The following is a 23,320-nucleotide window of genomic DNA, read 5'->3' as shown; positions in this document are numbered from 1 at the left end:
AATACATTTTTTACAAACAAAGTTCTTGGCTTCCCACGGGAGCCAAACATGAGTATCACAAATGCTCATATAGTTTTTCAAGGAACCAGGCTTCCGACGTAAGCTGTGTAATTCTTGCTGGGGGTAGAAGCTGGTACGGGGGGTAGATGTCTACGTTTCGACCCTGACTGGTGTAGGGTAATTGTTCACTTATGAACGGGTCTTCTTCAGGACGGGAAAGGAGGGGTGGGCAGAGTTCCTAAAGGGTGGCATAAATTAAGAGTTAGTAAGGGTCCTTATGGGATCACAGGAATAAGATACACAGAGGATCATTACATGGTGGCCAAATTATGCTGGACACCAACCATGTTGGTTGAGGACTGAATACAGGAACCCTAGATGCTAACACAATGTTAAAAAATAATAAATAAACCATTGAGCCTCAGACAGACGTTCATGAATACAGTGGTCCCCCATAGTGGGCTGTAGATTAGACACGGAAGCACTTACTATATGCATAAGGTAATCAGGCCGATAAAATCCATGTGTGGCAAACCCGTGCTACAGGCATAACTGTTAACATTAGATGCGAGCACGCAATACTTGTAAAAAGAACTTGAGGAATCAAGGTCAGGCCGTAAGGGGACTGTTAGGAACTCGTAGCAAAACCTGGTTAGCATTAAATACGAGCACTTACTGCTTGACAAAGGAACTGAATACAGGAACACTAGATGCGAACACAATGTTAAAAAATAATAAATAAAACATTGAGCCTCAGACAGACGTTCATGAATACAGTGGACCCCCATAGTGGGCTGTAGATTAGACATGAAAGCACTTACTATATGCATAAGGTAATCAGGCCGATGAAATCCATGTGTGGCAAAACCGTGCTACAAGCATTCCTGTTAACATTAAATGCAAGCACGCGCTGCTTGTAAAGGAACTTCAGAAATCAAGGTCAGGCCATAAAGGGACTGTTAGGAACTAGTAGCAAAACTTGGTTGACATTAAATACGAGCATTTAATGCTTGACAAATGAACTTCAAAAAACAAGGTCCGGCAATCGGGAGACATTTGTCGAAGGGCGCAGTCCTCTAATGGGTAGAAAAACCTTGTATTACTAGTACCATCAGGCGAGGCTGGGGATTAGCAACTTCGATCTAAAAATTACATATATACAATATATAACATAACAAGTACCTTCAAATAACTCAGGCCGGAACTCCACCTCACGGTGGGCCTCGGAATGATTGTAAAAGTTTGTTGCTGTCGGTAGCTGGAGAAATAAATAAATAAAGCGGCGGAACCGTGTTAGGAAGGAAACAATGGGCGAGGGGGCTGGGTTGGGGGGTTGGGGTTTGGCGGCCCGTGGTTACCTGGCAACACGGCTGATTTAATCAGGAGAAAAACGGATGACGGATTGTAAGCTCAAGTCGATATGTGGCAGCCAAAGGGTAGCGATTGACAGGGAGTTAAGGAGTGTGTGACGTCATTTTTGAAACGGTAGAAAGACTAAGACTCATAGTAACCATGGTAACTGATCGTGTTTTTTGGATTCAATATACATAAAATATACATAAAATAACAGCCCAGTCAGAATTCAATAAATGGTAAGGACAAACAAAGAAATGAAATATAATGTGCATGCCAGCCAACCATGGTGGTTATAGGCGCATGTATAAACAAGTTGAATCATGTATAATAGGTTACATAGTAGCGCAACGCAGATGGCCAGTCATAGCAGTGTGGCACATGGTAGCAGCAGTCAAAGGACCAACATTGAATTGGAGTAAAATGGTTTTGGCTCAGAGTGCGAACCTGCCACGCAGGGCGGTACAGGGGCTGAGAGGTCAACCCACACGAATTCGCACAAAAGGCATGTAAAATGTATATATAAATATATGTCTCAAAAAAGCGCGAATCTACTGCACAGGGTGGTAAAGGCGCTGGGGAGTCAGACACATGTATGCAAACATAATTAACCATTTAAACCGTGCGCATACCTGCCACGCAGGGTGGTAAAAACGCTCTGGTGTAATTCCACAATTAGAGATTAAAGAAAAGAAGGTCACGGCCAAACCCTAACTTGTGTACCGTTCAAAACATTAAGGTAAAGACATGTAGCTGCCTGACTATGTCAAAGCGAGAGAACAGTAGATTATAATGTTGCAAGTTGTGCATAGCTACTGTCTGATTCATTTAGCCCACTGTGTACGGAGTCAAAAGTAGTTATCCACTTGAGTTCTCGAATATTGAGTAATGGGCCAATGTTGCCTCCCCTCGGGCCAAGGGACACTCGTTCCAGGACAATCATTTAAAACACTCCAGGGAGTGTCCGGCTTGCACGAAATGTTCCACCAGTGGTGCGCCAACTACTTTGCAACTAATCCGACTGCAGTGTTGTAAAATCCTCATTTTTATCTTCTGTCGAGTTTGTCCGACGCAGATTAAGTCAAATGGGCAAATAATGCAGTATATGACATCAGATGTATTGCAGTTCATATGCGATTTGAGAGGGACTTTGTGCTGTTTGAATTGTAATTCTTTGGTCTGAATGCTGCTGGCGCAGGCCTTACAATTACCACACTTCTGATGACCGAGGACAGGAGGAAAGTTCCAAAGTGATAATATTGTAGTCGCTGCTGGTGGATCCAAAAATTATCGAACCACGTGGTCACAGATATTCTTGGCCTTCCTGAAGGAATGAATGGGCGACATGTCACTACCCAGATCATCAGATATCAAGTCCAATGTTTGTTTATCGTTTTTTTGATGTCATTGCTCTTGGTTGGATAAGTTATTACACAAATCAGACGCTGCTCCTCAGGGTTCACATGTTCCTTGGGTTGCAGAAGAGATTCACGAGGGCTGAACCACGCCCGTTTCCTCGCTCTTTTGACCAGTCTTTTTGGATATCCCTGCTGGATGAGACGTTCCATTAAAGTCTCTGACTCATTCATATAGTCTTCCTGATGGGAGCAGTTGCGTCGAATACGTGAAAAATGCCCAGAGAAGCCAGTATTAGTTCATAACATTACCCCAGACCAGTGGAAGGACCATTTCGAGGGTGTGTACTATTATGGTCATAGCGAGGAACCCATCATGGATGACAGTTCTCCCTCTGGCACCAGAGCTATCTCTTTTAGTTTTGATGAGGTAAGATTGGCCATTGAGGGATTATCACAGAATAAGGCCCCTGGTCCAGATGGGATCCCCCGGACCTTTTTCGTGACAACATAGAGGTCTGGGCTACTGTTTTAACTAGGGTACTAAAGACTGCTGTGAGGACAATAATGACCCCTTTGTGGTCTAAGGCCACTATTGTACCGATTTTCAAGAAGGGGGACAGGGACAATCCTCACTGCTACCGCCCTATATCGCTCATTGACCGATTACTGATGGAGCAAGGTTGTGCATGTAAAGCGACTTGCTTGTATTCAACCCTCTCTAATGACTTCTAATGTACTAACTAACATGTGTGTCTTATTAATATTGCATTACACAACATATTAGATATCTAGAGGAAGCTTGTCTATGTGCTTTTACTAACCATAATCCGCTTGCACTAAAATGGCAGCTGCTACGCGGGATGTCTTACTGCGCATGCGTCTGTCTCACTCACTTGACATGACGTATTATTCTGCTTGGAGGGAAGCTTTTGCTTCTGCGCACTAGAACTAAGATGGCTGCTATGTGTTATTAACGTGCAAGAAGCTTGCATAGCTGCTTTTGCTAAGCTGTTCATTCTGCCTAATTTCTAGTGCAATAGTTAAAATAAAATAATGGGAATAGAGTAGTGATAGGTGGTATACTGAACATTAATTTATTCTTTGTTCTAAAATTGTTTGTCTTTTATTTTTTACATGTAACATTTTGGGCCTGATGAAACCCCACTGCACCCATTTTGAACATGCGCACAAGACTCCAAAAGCTCAAGAGTCATTGGCATTGAATGGAAGCCAAGCCAAACTTGCGAGAAGATGTGCCTGGGAGAGTGAACTTTCAACCCCAGGAGAGGAAGCTGGACTGTACAATACTGAACGCTATTGTTACTGATTGATACATTCATTACCGGGGGAAATAAAAGTGCATTGGAAAATAAAGTTAAAGGCCGGGAACGTTAATGTTAATATCATCTAGAAAAGTTTCATTTGGGTATGGTGTGATGGCCTCTCCTCTCTTCTTGTCCAATCAAAATTGGGGATCCTTACACTTGCAACATTGGGGGTGGCACACTGACCTGGAAAATAGTATAACTAGGGTAGGCTTAGTTAGCTTATTTGTCCGACTTGTCCGAATAGCTGACCTGTCACTGACCCAACGCACTCAATAGGTGATCGAGAGCAGAGGTGCTTGCGGAGCACTCTGTCAAAAGATTCGACAACCCAATTGGGGTTCGGGAGCAAGGGTGCTGGCGGAGCCCTTTGACGGAAGATTCGATAACCCAATCAGGGTTAGGCTGTTAGCTGCAGAGAGGTTTGTGGCGCTGGTGTAGCAAGTTGTTTGGACCAACTGTGGGCACAACCCGAACCAAGAATATTATTGTTGAATATTGTGGTGTTTTTCTATTCAATTCAAAGACTTGCTGCAGGATTTTGTGAAGATTTATCACTTGACTGAACTGTAAGATAGATATGTCTAAATTTAGGGATACCAGAGAAGAGATGGCTTCATGCTTGTTTGGTACTAGTCAAGTTGTAAGTTCTAATGTGACTAGGGAACCAGCTATGGAGGGACTACGTGCTAAGTTTCTAAAACTGGAAAGGCTTAAGAAATTAGAAATGTCCCGGTGGTGGGATGGTATAACACTGCAAAAATACCTAGACAACCAGAAAATCCCAAGTGGCCTACGCATTTGATCTTCCCAACCTTTGAGGACTTGAATGAAGAGGCCCTCAAGGACTGGGAAGAGAACTTGAAACAGGCATCCCACACAATGATGCGGATCCTAATTCGCCACTCTGATAAAAAGGTCGCTAGTCTGAAACAAGAGATTGTGGACCTAGAACGTGAGATTGATGAGTCAAGCCTCAAGGATATAGTGAAGAAAAATTATGAAATCTTTATTGGCATAATAGGTAATTATCAGATTTACCTGAGGGATAAAAAACTCAGAAAAATAAAATGTGACGATAATGACTATAAAACAGGACGCATCTACACCTTCGCCCACAAATTTGACAACATAAAACCAGGGGGAGAAGGTAAGACAGCTAGAGAAGAATCTATTAGTGCTAGCAGTAGTTCAGTCTCCTCTCTCGACAGCTCATCCTCAAAGGTTGGTGGGGCACCCCTGGCTATCTCTCCTGAACGTAATTTTATATTGGAGATGGAGAGGATCAGGCAGGAGAAGAAGGTAACAAATACAAGACAAGATCCAAAACCAGGAGGGGTGGCAAAAGGTGGAAGGCCCGGGTGAACAAGAGTGGAAACAACACACCCAATGGACACCCGATCCAAGAAAACCTAATTAGTACTGAACATCTAGATAACACTGGTAAGGAAGACACAATTTCTAATACTTTGACTATTGTTAACATGTCAGACCGCACCTTGACAGAAGTGGAAACAGGAATACTCCAAAAGAGATTGAGTTTTTGTCCATCACAAGTTGGGGATCCAACTGAATTGATGGTGGATCTTTATAAGTTTTTGCGACTTTTGAAATTAAAATATCATTTTCAGGATAACCCTGTGGTTCAATACAAAGGTGTTACTGTGTCTTCTAGTGTTACCACCATTTCTGATTTACAAAATGCTCAGTTATTGTTATCTATTGAAGGTGATGACAATCTTTCCTTACAAGAAATAAGGGCAGACCTCAACATCGAGGAAGGTTTGACAATTTCAAGTGGTCTAAAACCACGCTCTAAATTCATTCCGGCCAATGCCCATAAGAATATTGACTTTTTTAGAGAAAGAGTATCAAGGGATCTGCACGCGATGATCGATTGTCCCAATAAGTATAAATATACACGTCAAAACATGACTAAAAAAGAAAGGTTGGTCTTGGAAGGGCTTGCAAAGAATAAAACAATTACCATCAAAGAGGCTGACAAGGGGGGGAATGTTGTTGTCATGAATACTTCAGACTACAATAACAAGATTAGGAGACAACTAGCTGATTCGAGCTGTTACAAAAGTTTGAATGATAACCCTATTCGCTCCCTAGTCTCTTATATTAACACCAAAATCCATGACTGGGGTGAGATTGGCCTTCTTTCAGAGGAGGAGTGCAGATACTTAAAGGTCACGAATCCTATGGCACCTTGTATCTGCATTCTTCCCAAAATTCACAAGACGAGCCAATTTCCCCCAGGACGCCCAATAATATAAGGGATAAATTCACCCACAGAGTGACTTTCCCAATACTTTGATGGTTTTCTCCAACCATTTGTAAACAACCTGCCAGCCTACATTCAAGACTCAAGAGATATTTCGGGAAAATTTGATGGCTTTACTTGGTCTAAGGACCTACTTTTTGTAACAATGGATGTGACTGGACTCTACACTTATATCCCACAACATTTTGGTATAAGAGCCGAGTCCTCCTTCCTGGCATCCAGAACGGCAGACCATGTCCAACATAATGGCATGCTGATCGAAATGCGTGAGATAATACTCTCAAGGAACTTCTTTATTCACTGTGGCACTTGGTACGACCAGACCAGGGGCACCGCGATGGGGAGCAAATTTGCTCCCTCGTACGCGGGACTCTTCATGGGGTGGCGGGAGAAGGAGCATGCATGGGGCAAATATGCCTCCCCCTGGATTGACATGATTGTATTCTGGGGGAGGTATATATACGACATTATCATGCTGTGGAAAGGGACTGAGGGTCAACTTGCCGAATACTACACCTACCTAAATGACAACCCTTATAATGTACAACTGACCATCAAGTCCAGTGAACCAATATTGAATTTCTTGACATTTTATACTACATAAAGGAAGATACGATACAAAGCAGCTTGTATCGTAAAACCACCTCTTGTAACAGCACGCTGCATGCTTCGAGCGCGCACCCAACCTCAGTAATCAACAACATTCCATTTGGGGAGATGGTGTGAGTTTGTCGCAACTGCAGCACAGACGATAAGTTTAGAGAATACATTGATGATGTTAAGAATAGTTTCAGAAATAGAGGTTATGATGAAAATGTTTTAGACAAGTCAGCCAAAAGAATACAAAAGGTTACTTGAAGGAGCACTTTGGTTAAAAAACAAGGGAAGCACAAAAAAGCCCAAGAGAAATCGACAATTGCTTTCATAACTCAATACACACAGAACAGTACCAACGTTTTTAAAATCTTGAGAAAGCATTGGGGCCTGCTTACAGAGATACCAAATTTGAAAAATGTCATCACAAACACCCCAAGAGTTACGTTTAGAAGAGGCTAGACATTACGCAATTTGCTATGTCCGAGTTATCCAATAACACCTAAAACAAAGACATGGCTTCCTACATCACCAAATGGATTTTTTACATGCAGTGGCTGTAACATCTGTCCACTGGATAGAAACAGAATTATGAAATTTCAGTACAACACAAATCGAGAGTATGAAATAAGACATTACATCAACTGTAATACTAGTCACGTGGTCTACATAATTGGTTGTGAATGCAACAAGATCTATGTAGGCAGTACTGTACGGCCACTTAAACTAAGAATTCAGGAACATGTCTGGGCACTTAAGAACTTTGACCTCAAATACCCAATGGCATATCATATGAGAGAAAATCACCACAACATCAGAAATGTATGGTTCCACGGAATTGATTACATCCCCCCACACCCTCAGGGGGTAATCGCGAACTGACACTACGTAAAAGAGAGGCCTCTTGGATATGTCGCCTTAGGTGTCTAGAAATGGGACACAATACCGAGGACGAAATGCATTAACATCTACAATAGCTTTGCGACCTCTTCTGATTCCCATGATGCGTTAGCTATGATATAGTGCTGTATTTGTGCATCTTATGTACCTCTCCTGTAAGCCAGTTGTGAGACCTATTAAATTAATCTTTTCTCTTTCATCCGTGATAAGATAACACATGTCCCCATTAATTCAACTGGGACCTGTATTCTGGATTTGTGTAAATATTTCTCATTAATGCCAATGATTTCTTAGCGGAACCTGGTTGGTCCTCCTTTGTTTACAAATAACCTTCCCATTGCTCATTATAGGCTCTGTTTAGGCGTTTTCCACTACTTCTCACAAAATATCTGCCGAGGTTGTTTAAACATAGCGAGCGATGTGGCCGACATCCTTTATCATAGAACGAGTGCATATGGTTTAGCGCTTTTTCATGCTTGTTTTAAAATAAAGAGACTTCGGTTTAAGATAGGGTTCCAATATACTTTACGGTATCGGTAAAATGGATTTGCATAATTTGTAATACACGGGGGGTTTTCGAATGCGAAGTCATGAAATATATTTCCAATATAATTAAAACACATGTTGATAGTGCTAAGATGGCCGCACTATTTACTAAACACAAGCGCCAAGACCTACGGGGCCCATGACGCACATGGACACGTGTTATGTGGTGCTCGATTTAATAACCTATCACAGGTGGAATTTTGGGATAGGACTGACGGCGGTTTTTCGAAACTGCAGAACGCCTTTGTTGATTCATCGTGATCAACACACCAGGTATGATTTATTTTTTTCCGACTTCCTTGCATGCCACGTTTTTTACTTACCCACTTGTACTCTCACTGTGTCCCATTAATGAAATTATGGACAGCGTAATAGTATGGTAGGAATAACTTAACTCCCTACGTGTGGTTGTGTAAATAATATACATCTCCACACGTTGTTGGTAATGTATCTTGATCTAGAAATACAGCCTTTTGCACTTAAGACAGCTGATCATTATGTTTATCAGGTCTGTCTGATATTTTCTTTTCTTAAACCGCATGACTTAGGTGATTACCGGTGTAATACTTTTAGCTTGGGACTGTGGAACAAGGGAAAACAACACATATTCCCCTAAACAGGACGGAGTGGTAAATCAAGGTAGGCCATTGCGCAAATATTGACAAGAGTACTGTGCTGTCTTTTACCTTTCGGTAGCATTTACAATGCCTATGCCATCCTTTCACGCCGTATAATTACCCTTATCTCCTTCCTTCCATAGTTACTTTTTCTTATTCACCCATCCCTCCGGCTTCCGGTACAGAAAACAAAGTTTCTTAAATTAGTTATATAACCTCCAGCACTGTGAGACTGGGATTGCGGTCTAAAGCTTCCAGTAAATAAACAAATAGATAAATAATGCGCCAAATAAGAGTGTGCGTAAACAACGCTTATTTGCACTCTCTTTGTCATTTCAGATCTTTGTCTCTATACAAGTAATTACTTTCGAGGTAACTGTGTTGAGGCACATTCTGGATCCAACGAGTGACAACTATTTGAGCAAAATTAATGTATTACTCTTAATATGGAGCTTTGCCGGGGGAATTTGGATAAAAAGGAATAAAAAGGATTAAAAGGATTTAAAGTACTTTCCCCTTCCCGTGTCGGATAACATTGCGCTTTGGAATAACCCTTTCGGTATGGAATGTTGCATGTTTAATATGTATTTTATCTTTGATGCAGTATGCTGTTTACTCTCTGGTTTTTACACAAGTTTTGGCACAATTAGAAATAACCGTTTGTGACTCTATACTTATTGGATTGCTCTGTTTGAGACATGAATGTCTAGGATGTCTATCTGGGCATATATACTATGGGCTTTATTGATGGTTATACATGTTGCTTGAGCCATGAAACATCTTATTCCTCGCTGTTCTTAAGATCGCATTCATTTCGAATGTTGAGGTGATATATGATGAATTAGAAGGTTGGATTTGGTATCCTTATCACAAATGTGCACATTGAATATCTTTTAGCTTGGTCTTATTTGTTAGAAGTAACAAAATTGGCTTTTTGAGACGATAATGATGATACAATGCTTTCCTGTGGCATCTCTGAATTTTGGTTTTTAGAGGGACGCAAATGAGTCTTGGAAAATAAAATGCCTCTTATGCAAATGCCTAAATAGGAATGATTATAGAATTAGTTTGGCTATCGTCAATATCATTGTGAATATATATTGTACAGCACTTGAATGTTTTTTATGTCGAATACAGATACGTTCTTGTATATATGAGAGAAAATTAAGGTTTGCTTACATGTTGTTGTATTTGTGTTGACACTGTCAATGTCTTTATTTATCGTGTTGTCTTGTATACCACCAACATTATCTTTTTATATGTTTTTAAACTTTCAGCCCTGAAGAAGTTCTGTTTTCAGAACGAAACGCGTTGGCTGGCTTTTTTTCGAAATAGAATATTAAATAAGCATTGAAAAATACATCAAGACTCAGCGTCTATATACAAAGACAATAAGAGATTTATCTAGCATTCCCATTTGGATTGGATTGATTTATAGAGCGGTGCTTTTCCAAACTGGACAAAAAAAAGTATCTCAGTATACGTCTGTCACTCAGAGCTCGGGCTGCCTGTTATTTCAGACCTTATAAAAATGGAGCCCATCCTTCTTTGGCACAGAATTTGGTCGAAACCTGAGACCAAGCTAAATCAGGAAGTTTTAGCAGATAGTCTAAAGCTTGAAGGGGCACTGCTGATCTCATGGCTGAGGTTTATCAGAAATGTTATGTCTGATCTCAGCCACTCGGAGTACTATAATAACCCGAGTTCAATGTAATCGATCAGTAGAAAGGAATTGAAAAAACAGGGCCTACTTCACTTGGACTCAATTAGATTGGCTTGCGAGAGCTCAAATCCCACTGTGCAATATAATCAATTGATTTTATCCTCTTTTAACATTCAGTCCTATTTATTGATTGTACCTGGTGGCTGCGACAGATTTTTATTAACCCGTTTTAGATGTAACATTTTCCACAGGCTAGTAAGCTTCCCAGGAATGAACGATTGGTCGCGAACTTTAGGACTGTGTCCGTGTGACAACTGTTCAGACCAATCGACAATTCATGTCCTGTTATTTTATAGGTTTTATAGTAACCTGAGGAAACTTTGGATTGTCCCCATTCTAAAGGAGCTGAACTTGAGACAATAACGCCCTGCATTGCTGGTGCTGTAGCTCCTGGAAAATGTATAGAGAGGCAAGCGAATTGGCATGTTTTTTTTAAAAAAAAGTCCTTAGGCACAGGAGATGTATCACTTAGTAACTTTGGAGACTATTACGATTGTTTGTATGTTGACTTTATTAATGTAATCATGTATAGTTTTTTTTCTATTTCACAATTTTAATGAATGAATTGTTTATATCGAATAAAGTCTCTTTTGATTTCATTTGATTGGCAATTACCCACACTTTTTTGGGAAATAAGACATTTTAACAGATTGCCTGGCTCCTAGAAGGGCTCATTTATCTCTCCAATATTTAAGTCAGGGGACAAATCACTCCCTCAAAATTTTAGTGACCCTAATAAATAATGAGGCAAAGTACTTTGCAGGTTTACTCTTGGAGGAGTTGCTGGCCTTGGCCACAGAGAGTTCTTTAATTCTGGTTAATCGGACTGGCTTCGCTAAATCAGTTGGAACATCCACTAATGCCCTAACCATGCGTATATTAATAGATAAGGCAGGATCAACTAAAATGCCCATGCACTTCTGCTTTATATACTATAAGGCTGCTTTTGACTATATAAATCGGAACATCTTATTGTCTAAATTGAACAGCTGGGGGATACCAAGGTCTCTGGTAGACTTACTTATTAACCTTCAAACAGAAACATGGGTCTAGATAAAGCTGGGTGATGGGTCACAACTGTCAAGACGCATACCAACTAACAAAGGCCTCAAACAGGGTTGCGTTTTAGCACCCACACTATTTAATTTGTTTTTAGCAGACCTCATTCCGATCTTAACCTCTTGGCTGCTAATGACAAGGGTAACTCGTCATGAACTTTCCATTCATTTCAATGGAAAAATAATGTAAATCTTAATGGTGCCTTAGCACTGAAGTGGTTAAATAGTTGTAACTCTCACGCTCGGATCACTGATATAATATCGAGGGACAGAATATCGACGATCAAGAATATCGTTGAGAAAATATCGACAGTCAAAATATCGAGTTTCTATCTACAAACAGGTAAGTAAAAAAATATCAAGTTAAAAATATCGTTTACTAAAATATAGTTTTAAAAAATATCGACTTTACTAAAAACAAAGTTAAATTAAATTATTATTAAAAATTAATTACTACAATATACTTACAAATACTTAAATTAACTTATAATAATTAAATAATGATGAAAGTTGAAAAGAAAATGTTTTAAATCATATTTGTTAAAACATATATATAGTAACAAAATATAATTAAATATTAGCCAATATTATTAACATACAATAACAAAAGTGTAAAAATTACTATTCCCACTCCAAAGAGTACAACAGTAGGGAAAGCATTGGATAGAGTAGGGGTAAAAATTACTATTCCCACTCCAGTGGGTGCAACAGTAGGGAAAGCGTTGGATAGCGTAGGGGTAAAAATTACTATTCCCACTCCAAAGAGTGCAACAGTAGGGAAAGCGTTGGATAGCGTAGCGGTTAAAATTACTAATTCCACTCCAGTGGGTGTAACAGTAGGGAAAGCGTTGGATAGCGTAGGGGTTAAAATTACTATTCCCACTCCAGTGGGTGCAAAAGTAGGGAAAGCGTTGGATAGCGTAGGGGTTAAAATTACTATTCCCACTCCAAAGAGTGCAACAGTAGAGAAAGCGTTGGATAGCGTAGGGGTAAAAATTACTATTCCCACTCCAGTGGGTGCAACAGTAGGGAAAGCGTGGGATAACATAGGGGTTAAACTTACTATTCCCACTCCAAAGAGTGCAACAGTAGGGAAAGCGTTGGATAGCGTAGGGGTTAAAATTACAATTCCCACTCCAAAGAGTGCAACAGTAGGGAAAGTGTTGGATAGCGTAGGGGTTAAAATTACTATTCCCACTCCAGTGAGTGCAACAGTAGGGAAAACGTTGGACAGCAGAAGGGTTAAAATTACTATTCCCACTCCAGAGAATACAACATTAGGGAAAGTAAATACTTCATACATTATTTAAAAATTAAAAAATGAATATCTATTAATAATTAATTAAACATAATTATAAATGTTATATAATATGTTAATTGATATATTACAATTACTAATTAACAATAATTATTTCAATTGATCACCTATTAATACAAATTAATTACAAATTAACAATTAATTATTTAATAATTATAAATTATTTTACCATTATTTCCAATGAAATAAATGTAAATACATTTATTTATTTAATTAATTATTAATAAATTACTTCCCACCCTATTCCCATATAAACCCACAACCCGCTACAGAAATTAAATTATTAGAATTAACATAATTAACAATTAATCAATTAAATTAATTGGCAAATAAATTTTTTATAATTACCCATAAATACTTAATTAATAATTAATTCTACATAAATACCAATAATTAATTTTACATATTTAATTAATTATAATTTAATTACTTCCCACCCAATTCCCCTATAAACCCACAACCCGCTACAGAAAATAAATTAGTAAAATTTACATAATTACCAATTATAATCTTGACCCCATCCTCTCCAATCTTGAATCCATTGTGTGCAGCCCATCTCTACCCATCCTATGGTCTGACCACTACTTGGTGACCTTTTGTGTCACTACTAACTGTTCGCCCAACCTTCCCTCGACCCTCACTGAATCTAGACCTTTCAGAAAATGGACTAATCTGGACCCTACAAAATTTAACACTTATCTTGAGAATACCATACCCTGTACTGAAGTTAACAACACTGAAGCAGACTCCCTAGTTAACACCTGGCTAACTGAAGCTGTTAATGTATGTCTACCCCTGAAAAAGAAAAAGCACAACCAGCATCACCCCCCTGCGCCCTGGTTCACAGATGCATTGAAAAAAGAAAAAACTCTATGTAAAAATCTTGAGCGCAAGTGGCGCACACACTACGACACAAGCTCTAAACAACGATACAAGACTGCCTTAAATAATTATCATGCACTCTGCAGAACTGCAAAAAGAGACTACGTCAATATCACAATACTCGAGGCACAAAATCGCCCCAAGGCTCTTTTTAAGGCTATACAGGATTATCGGGAGCAGCATGCCAGCCCAAAGCGCCCTGCCTAGATGCCCCACAATGCAATTCCCTAGCTGAATTTTTTATTTCCAAAATTGACTCCATTTATGTTGATTTTGGCAAGCCGATTTCCCCTTCCCCTTCCCCAAAACTATCCAATCCGGCCACCCTATGTGTCCCAGAGGCTTCTGTGGACAAGCTCACTGCTCCTCTGCAACTGAGTAGCTCCACCAACAGGTCGGTTTCTATGATCTTTCCTAAATCCGAACACTTAGAGGAAATCCATATTCCACCTGCCCAGCAAATTAGTACTTGGAACCTTCTCAACAGCTCCTCACTCACCAACATCATCAACAATATTACATCTGGTTCTCCACTGCATCCACTTCCCCCTCAAATATTAAAAACTCTGGACACCCCCTCTCTTAATATTATTCTGGATTTACTTAATTCCTCCCTCAGAGAAGCCAAGGTCCCCTCCGTGTGGAAACATGCTATGATCAAGCCACTATTAAAAAAGGCTAATGCTGACACCAACAACCTATCCAATTTCCGTCCCATTTCTCTCCTCCCTGTTTTCTCAAAAATATTAGAAAAACATATTATCACACAATTCGCTCAGCATGTTGAATCCAATAAGATCCTCCATCCATCTCAGTCTGGTTTCAGATCCGGCTTCTCAACAGAATCCACCCTGTTGGGGGTCTCAGAAACTATTAGTTGCCGAGTGGATGAGGGGGAGACCGTAGCACTCATTCTACTCGAATTGAGTGCCACTTTTGATACGGTCTCCCACCCCATCCTCATCAATACCCTTAGATCATCAGGCATCACCAGCTCAGCCCTCAACTGGCTCATTAGCTTTCTTTCAGGCCGCACTATTCAAGTTTTTTCCCCTTCCTCTGCCTCTCAAATCTATAAATCAGCGCATGGTGTTCTCCAGGGCTCCATCCTAAGCCCCCTACTTTTCAATCTGTACGTCAGCTCTCTGGCCTACATTGCAGAACAGGCAGGGTTAACCATCTACTCATACGCTGATGATACACAGATCATCTACTCTCTCTCAACCGGTTCCCATTCCACCCCTTCCTCCCTCTGTAACGGTCTTAATAACATCGCCAAGTGGATGCACGAAAACAAACTTAAGCGAATGGGGGGAAAACAGAGCTTCTCTTATTTGGCAAGAATACTACCCTGTGGGGACCCCAACATTGGCCCGCACAAATGGGTAAGCTCCCCGTACCATCTAAAACAGATCGTAATCTGGGCATCACTTTCGATGATCAACTTTCCATGAAACATCATGTGGTAAAAATCTCCTCCACCTGCATTACCATCATCAAGTGGCTTCGTAAGATCATCGGGATGCTCCCTCAGGAGACCCAGAAAACCGTAGTCCAGGCCTTAATCACCTCTAGACTGGACTACAGCAATGCTCTTCTCCTCGGGGCGTGCAAAGAGGTAACCTGTAAATTACAGACAGTCCAAAACATAGCGGCTTGGCTGCTCTGTAAAATACCTAACACATCTCCCACTTCCAACTCACTTTGTAAACTGCACTGGTTACGTATTGAAAACCGCATGAAATTTAAGGCCCTCTGCTATATGCACAGGATAAGCACAGGCCAGGCCCCACCATACCTCAGTACCTTAGTGCATCGATACAGCCCTGCCCGTACCCTATGATCCTCTAATCTGCATAGGTTCCAAGTTCCTAGAGTCAAGAGAGCCAGGATGGGAGGTCGCTCCTTCTCCGGCCTGGCCCCATCCCTCTGGAACTCTCTTCCTTTATCTCTTCGCACAGAACCCTGTTATCTTAAATTTCGTAGAGAAGTCAAGACCTGGTTATTCAACCAATAATGTCACTTTAGCCATCAATCTGTTTTCCCCTCACTTTTGGTCTCTAGCGCCGAGAAACCTCCGGGTAGCTGCTCGCTTTATAAGCTTAAATATAATAATACTAATAATTACCAATTAAAATTTAATTAATTAACAAATATAAATTACTATCAATAAATAAATTTACATATTTAATAAATTATAATTACATTTCTTCCCACCCTATTCCCCTATAAACCCACAACCCGCTACAGAATTAAATTACGCAATAATTATAAAAACAAAATTCATTAATTAAAATTAATTATACCATAAATTCACACTTTTCACACATATTATAACATATAAATACACTATAAAAAATTAGATATTATTAAATAATCAATATTTTTAACTATCTATATTATATACTTCGATATTTTAACTTTCTATATTTTTAACAGTCGATATTAAATCACTTACCTTAAAAAAGATATTTTGGTTATCTATATTCTGTCCTGTCGATATTTTGTCCAGTCTATACTTACTACTCAATATTATGTCCAAACGATATTTTTGAGTCGATATTATGTCTGTGCACCCTCACGCTCCTAAGTTAGGCGGGCTACTATTACCCTGCCTTCTCTATGGGGACTATATAGTCCTAATTAGCCATACAAAAGTAGGGCTACAACATCTTGTGAATGCTACAAAGGTCTATTCAAAAGCAAATGGATTGACCATAAACCTGGAGAACACACAGACAATGACGATCAGCAAATTAGTCAAAAATCATCTACCTAGTTTTGAAACAACATTCGTATTGAGGGCACGTCGGTATATAAATATCTGAGAGTAAAAATCGATAAAGGCGGTCAGTTCACAGTATACAAAACCAGCATTAGAGGTAAAGGCCTCGCCTTAGCAATCTCTTTAAAAGCATTAAACAGTAAACTCACTGGCCCATCTCTCTTACCTCTTGTACAAGTAATACGAGCCAAACTCCTGCCGACAATCACTTATGGGAGTGAAGTACAGAGAGGCAGAGATGCAACAACTGTTGATAATACAGTCATAGCTGCATACAGGATTATTTTTAGCTTGCCCAAACATACCTCACCGGCCCAAATTAGGCAAGAGTTTGGTGTCCAGAAACAGCTCCTGGCAATACAAGGGGCGTACATAACTACCTTGGACAAAGTGCGAAAATTCAAAGAAAGGGACTCAAATTTTTTTTTTATGGAAGGAGTGAGAGCAAAACTCAGCTTCACCAGCTGCCAAGTACCTAAACTGAAGCCTATCAAATCAGCTTTGAAATACTCCTACAAATCACTTAATGCTCAAAAAACAAGTCAGGAAAACAATCCAACATATTTCGGGGGTTGAAGACAAGGCATCCCGCACAAAAAGGTCACATGGCTGGATGACCTTGAACTCGTATTCCACACCAGCACTACAGAACTACTTTGAATTGGGTTATGCCAAAACTGTTAAAATGAAGTTCTTAAAGTACAGGCTGGGCCTGCAACCCTGTATTCAGCATTTTCCATACTGGCTCAAGGATAACTTGGGATCCACCTGTCCTCTATGTGGTGCGGCACCAGAAGATATGCTGTATTTGTTATGTTCTTGTGACAAACTCTTGGAAGAAGGTAAGCATCTGTTAAAAGGCCATTTTAATCAGCGAGGGATACACTCATGAAGAAAAGCAGTTATTGCGTGCTTTGCACCCCAGGACCCACAGCTGAACTACAGCTTTGTAAAACTTATGAAGGTATTGGAAAGGAAATGCCAAGATTAGAATCATAATTAACTATAAGAAAGTATTATAACACAAAACTGTATTTTCACTTATGCCTAAAAGTATATAAATTTATGATTTTAACAAAATGAAAAATTATGGATTATGAAATACTATTTTAATAATGTAACTAGATCAGTTTTAAGTCTTGATGTTTTGAATTGCAATGGTTTTAATTAACTATGCAAATAAAAATTACTTACTTACACACTGTATGTGATAAGTTGGCTCTAACAAATTGGTCCAGGGTTTTAATATTGGGTTTTCTTCTGTGTCAACAATCAGATCGGTGGGTGTATCAGAACTGTATCTTATTTCTCATTTCATGGTGGAAGTGATTAATGCTTACATTGTTAATTTGTGATTCTTGCACCCTGGCATTACGCTGCTAACAATTGATCCTGTTATCAACGTTTTTATTATTTTTAATGTTGTTTCTTTGATGGTTGTGACTCATGCCAAATAAAGATTATTATTATTATCATTATTATTATTCAGTACATCAATGGTTTTAGCTGAGCCATACCTGCTATTGTTTGGTGTCAAAGTCAAAGAACAGTGGAATAATCGGGGTGCTGGTAGGCACCCGAATAAGAGATCTAACAAAATGATTCTCTTCGACTGCCAGCTTCTGAGAGCCAGTATAAACCCAGACTTCAGGGGGAAAAAAGTGGTACTTTGGGTCTTGGCACAATCATAAAAGCTAAATGACATCATCTTGGCCATGAGCATTTCCATAGCCCAGGTCAGCATTAAACATAGGTCATTTTCACACAAAGCAATATATGAATAATAAAGTGCTCATACAAAACATCACCATTTCCAGTAGGTCATTCTCTCTATTAGACCTTATTCAGGATTGAAGTTCTTCATGAGTATGAAATTTAGGCTTCTAAGATAGTCTCTTATCAGCCTGTGGTCAACATATGAAATAATCAATTCATGCTTCATTCTCTGTTCACTGTAGTCCTTGTTGGCTTTTGGCAGCTTTTGCGCAGACCATGACAAATCTAAAAGAGGCACTGAGAGGGAAGCTTTAGTTTCCTGTCATGGCAATTTGAACTTGTATTTTAACTTGTTTTTTTAATATGGGCTTAAAACCTGCCCTCACTTCCCCAAAAACTTTTTAAGTGAAATAAACATGTGTTGAAGGAGGGGTGCTCCAGGATTGAGGTTTGTTACATCACAGCAGTGAAAAACAAGTTTTTTTTCTCACTGCAATGACATACGTGCAGTGAATAACAACCTTTTGAAAACTCTATTTAGGAAAGTAGATTGATTTGGAACCATATGAAACATATATGTGAGGAAATGGGAAGCACAATCCCTTTAGCACCAGTAGGTTTCTTTTGCTGAACCCTCTATCTCAACCCTGGGTAGCTGTGGCACTGAGCAGCAAGACATCCACAAGGGAAGGAGGTGTAAAGCATTTAAACAGCACCAAGACAACTGCAGAATCAATAAACAAGGCACTCAAGTAATCTGACACCAAATTTAAAATTAGACTGCATTTTTAAACACCACAATGACAAGGATCAGACTATAGGGTCCCAGAGATACAAGTTTTACAACATATATAAATATGCATGAATTTGACAGAAACTGTTTCAAGAAATATGTGAAAATAGGCTTGGGAGGAGGACTATGCCAAATGTTCGATGGAATTTTGGAGACTAATTCCCAAAGTCCAAACTTCTTCTCAGGGCATGGTGTGCCATTGTAATTCAGAGGTGCAACTAAAACACAAAGAGATACACGTGTTTCGCCCAGTGGCTGACTGGATGACGTTTTTTTCAAGGCTGACATGTACAGTACATATAACATGTGAAAAGATTAGGCGATAAATGGCAAGTGAGAGGAGGATAAAGGAAAAAGGAAGAAATCGCAATAGGCAGTTTCAGGGGAACATGGAAGGGTACACAATATTAGGGAGGGGAAGGAAATGTGGAAAAAGAAATATGAAAAATTACATAGACTTTGAGATTAAAAATAAATAAATACGTCCAGAATGAAAATAAATATGTCAGACAATACAGAAACTGGAACACAAATGGAAATTAAATAGGAGTATGTCATCAAACCAGATCAGGTGGTACGATACTTGAATCGGTGAGCATAATAAGAAGGATACGACCAAATGGTGGGAGCAGATAGCCTAAAAAAATATTTGGAAGCATAAAGAATACCAAGAGCACTTCGCATCCTGATATTTCCACCAGTGGAAACCACAAAGTGGATCAAATTAATAGGAAGAAAATCTAAGGGAAGAATCTAATAACATGATTTGAGAAATTATTGACAGGGCAGAAGAAGAGCATGCTAAATACAAATTGGAAGTGGATGAGCGGACCAAGAAAATTGAGGACTCCAACTGGGTCGACATTACGACCAAGAATTATGAAATTTTGAGTAGAGTTATTGATGAATATGAAGAGGATTTGATTCAACGTAAAAACAGAAAATTCCTCCGTGACCAGATTGATTACCAGTTAGGGAGAAAGTATACATTTGCCAAACGCTATGATAACATTACACAAAGTGCATTATCTTCCCAAACACTAGAGACACAGGACTCAGTGACAAGATTTGAAGCAGAATCTCCTGGAATTGAAATGACAGTCTCAACAACTAGATTTGGGGTGAATTTTTTAGAGAAAGTTCTAAGAGGTTTTCAAAATCAAACTCCTGAAGATACAGAATTCCCACCGAAAAAATGCACCAAATACTCCAACAGGAGAAACAACCAGAGGAGTAACAACACGAGCAAGGAGGAAACAAGGAACGGAAGAACCAAGCAACTTATTTATTAACACCACTGGTCAACAGAACACGATGCCACTGGAAAATATTATCAATAAGGGATTGTCTTTTTGCCCAACAGCTTTGTGGGACCCTACCGAAACAATGAAAGATCTCTTCAAGTTCACACCCAAACTGAAACTGGCCACCTTTTTCTACAACAAGCTAGATGTTCGGAGAGATACCAGACCACCTGTCTCTAGTTCCTTAATGGTCCTAGACCTAGAAAACATACATCTTCTACCCACTTTATTGGAGGATTTGGATGAACAACCGCTGTCTCCACCTACAGCATCCCAAGAACTGGGAATTGACACTACGTACACCGCTCAGAGTTACGTAAACGCCAAATTGATTCTCTGTCCCTAATCACGAGCTGGAAACACTATTGATCAGTTTCACACAGCAGGTTCTAAGGACTTGGCTTTGGAATACCACAAATATCAGAAGAAAAAGCGTTTCCTACCCAAAAAAACTGGATGATTTGGAAATTACTGCAATAAAAGAACTCAAGCCTAATCCTGAAATTATGATTAAGAATGAGGACAAAGGGGGTAACATAGTCTTACTACAAGCAGATGACTACATTGCACAGGCACATAGACAGCTGGGTGACAAAACATGCTATAAGGTACCAGAAACCAACCCTACTGAAAGAATTCTCCAAAACCTTAAAATCAAACTGGACATATGGTAGAAAAAAACGTACCATCTGCCGAAGAAAAGAATTACCTTTTTATAGAACATCACACTATAGCTACACTCTATTTCTTGCCTAAAATACACAAAAATGTCACCATCCCACCAGGAAGACCGATTATAGCTGGCATGATCCCCATCTGCTTCAAACGTGGAGAATACATTGACTACTAACTCCACCCTTATATGAAAGATCTTCCATCATTCATAAAGGATACAAAATACATTCTACTAAAACTGGATAACATCCATGGGATAAGGATTACATTCTCACTACCATCGATGTAATGAGTCTCCACACTTCGATTCAACATGTGGATGGACTGGAAGCAGTATGGAAAATACTACCCACAAGACTGGTGCACTTTATGCAATCCAACCAGATGATTTTGGAAAGGCTCCTCTTTTGCCTCACAATGTGTTTTCATTTAACAAGTACTATCTACAACTACAGGGCACCACCATAGGCGCAAAACTTGCACCACCATATGCCTGTATCTTCCTGGGAGAAGTTAACAAATATTGGTTAATGGACAACACCTTTTGGAAATACACCCCCCTATGCTTTTTGGGGGAGATATATTGACAACATTGTGTGCATCAGGCAGGGCACAGAGATCTCCCTTAATGAGTTCCTACAATAATACAATACCAACAAATGGAATATCCAGACATCTTCGAACACATCCAAATCATCAATTGATTTTCCGGACATCACTATGTGCAAGTGGATAAATTACACACGAAGGCCTTCCACAAACACACATCAGCCAATTCCATTCTCAGGGCAGACAGTTGTCACCCATCGGAAACAGTACAGAACATTCCCAAAGGATAATTCAAATGAATACTAAGGAATTACAGTGATATGAACATATACAAAGAGGAGGCGAAATACTTGACGAACAGACTTACACAACCCGGGTACCCTACCGCACAATTGAAGAAAACAGCGAAGGAAATTGAAAAAATACCATGCACCAAACTTTTACAACCTAAAGATCCAACCAAGAATAAAAAATCGGAGACCATCAGGTTCTTAACTGACTTTTCACAATGGTCACTATCACATCCTCAAAATCCTGAAAAAACACTGGTACCTTTTAACCAATCAATATAACATTAACGGAACAGATTAAAGATTTTCCCCAAATGGGCTTCAGGAGAGCAAAATACTTGAAACAAATTTTATGCAGATCGGACAAAAAACTGACCGAAACAAGATACTGAGACCCAATTTCATGAGCAAACTATGTGGTTTCTATGGGAAACAACCTTTACATCGCAGATTTTACTCAGCAATACAATAACAACGCGGTCGTTACAACAACTGTGTTGTAACCATGCAGTGCCATTACTACGCAAGTCATTACATCGACTTACAGTTTACTACTCCAAGACCTTCCGTACTGTTACGTAGGAGTTGGAATAGTAAATTATACATTCCTAATGTTACGGCGCCATCGACTGCTGGTCGATGTAATGAAATGCGTAGTAATGGCATTGTGTGGTTACAACACAGTCGTTGTAATGACAGCATTGTGATTGTATTGCAGAGTAAAATCTGCGTTGTAAAGGTATATATTCGGTTTCTACACCTGCCACAACTGCAACACATGCAAACTGGAAATGAATAAACAACTCCAATGGAGCGATAAGTCAAATAACACAATCATGATCAGAGATTAGATGAACTCCAATTCAACATACGTAATCTTTGTCTTAACTGTCCCTGCAACAAAGTATATGTTGGCAGTATCATCCGACCTCTAAAAATCAGGATTTTGAACATTACCGGAACATTGATAAAACTGAAACAGGACCATCTTTGACAGAATATTTCCAATAACACCACCCCAACGGTAACAAATGCAAGTTTTTTGGATTGGAACATGTGAAACCACTACCAAGAGGTGGTAACCATGAATTACACCTGAAGAGGAGGGAGAGTGAATACATCTTGCGCATGGACGCTGTCATGAAAGGACTGAACAAAGATGCAGAAATGCAATATTGGCCGCTTTGACTGAATGTTTTGCAACCACCATCTTCGCAGTTATTCCTCATGTTAAAACACGTTTG

Source organism: Lissotriton vulgaris, chromosome 3_1 (genome assembly GCF_964263255.1).
Source record: "Lissotriton vulgaris chromosome 3_1, aLisVul1.2, whole genome shotgun sequence".
NCBI lineage: Eukaryota > Metazoa > Chordata > Amphibia > Caudata > Salamandridae > Lissotriton > Lissotriton vulgaris.
This window is presented reverse-complemented; position numbering follows the sequence as displayed.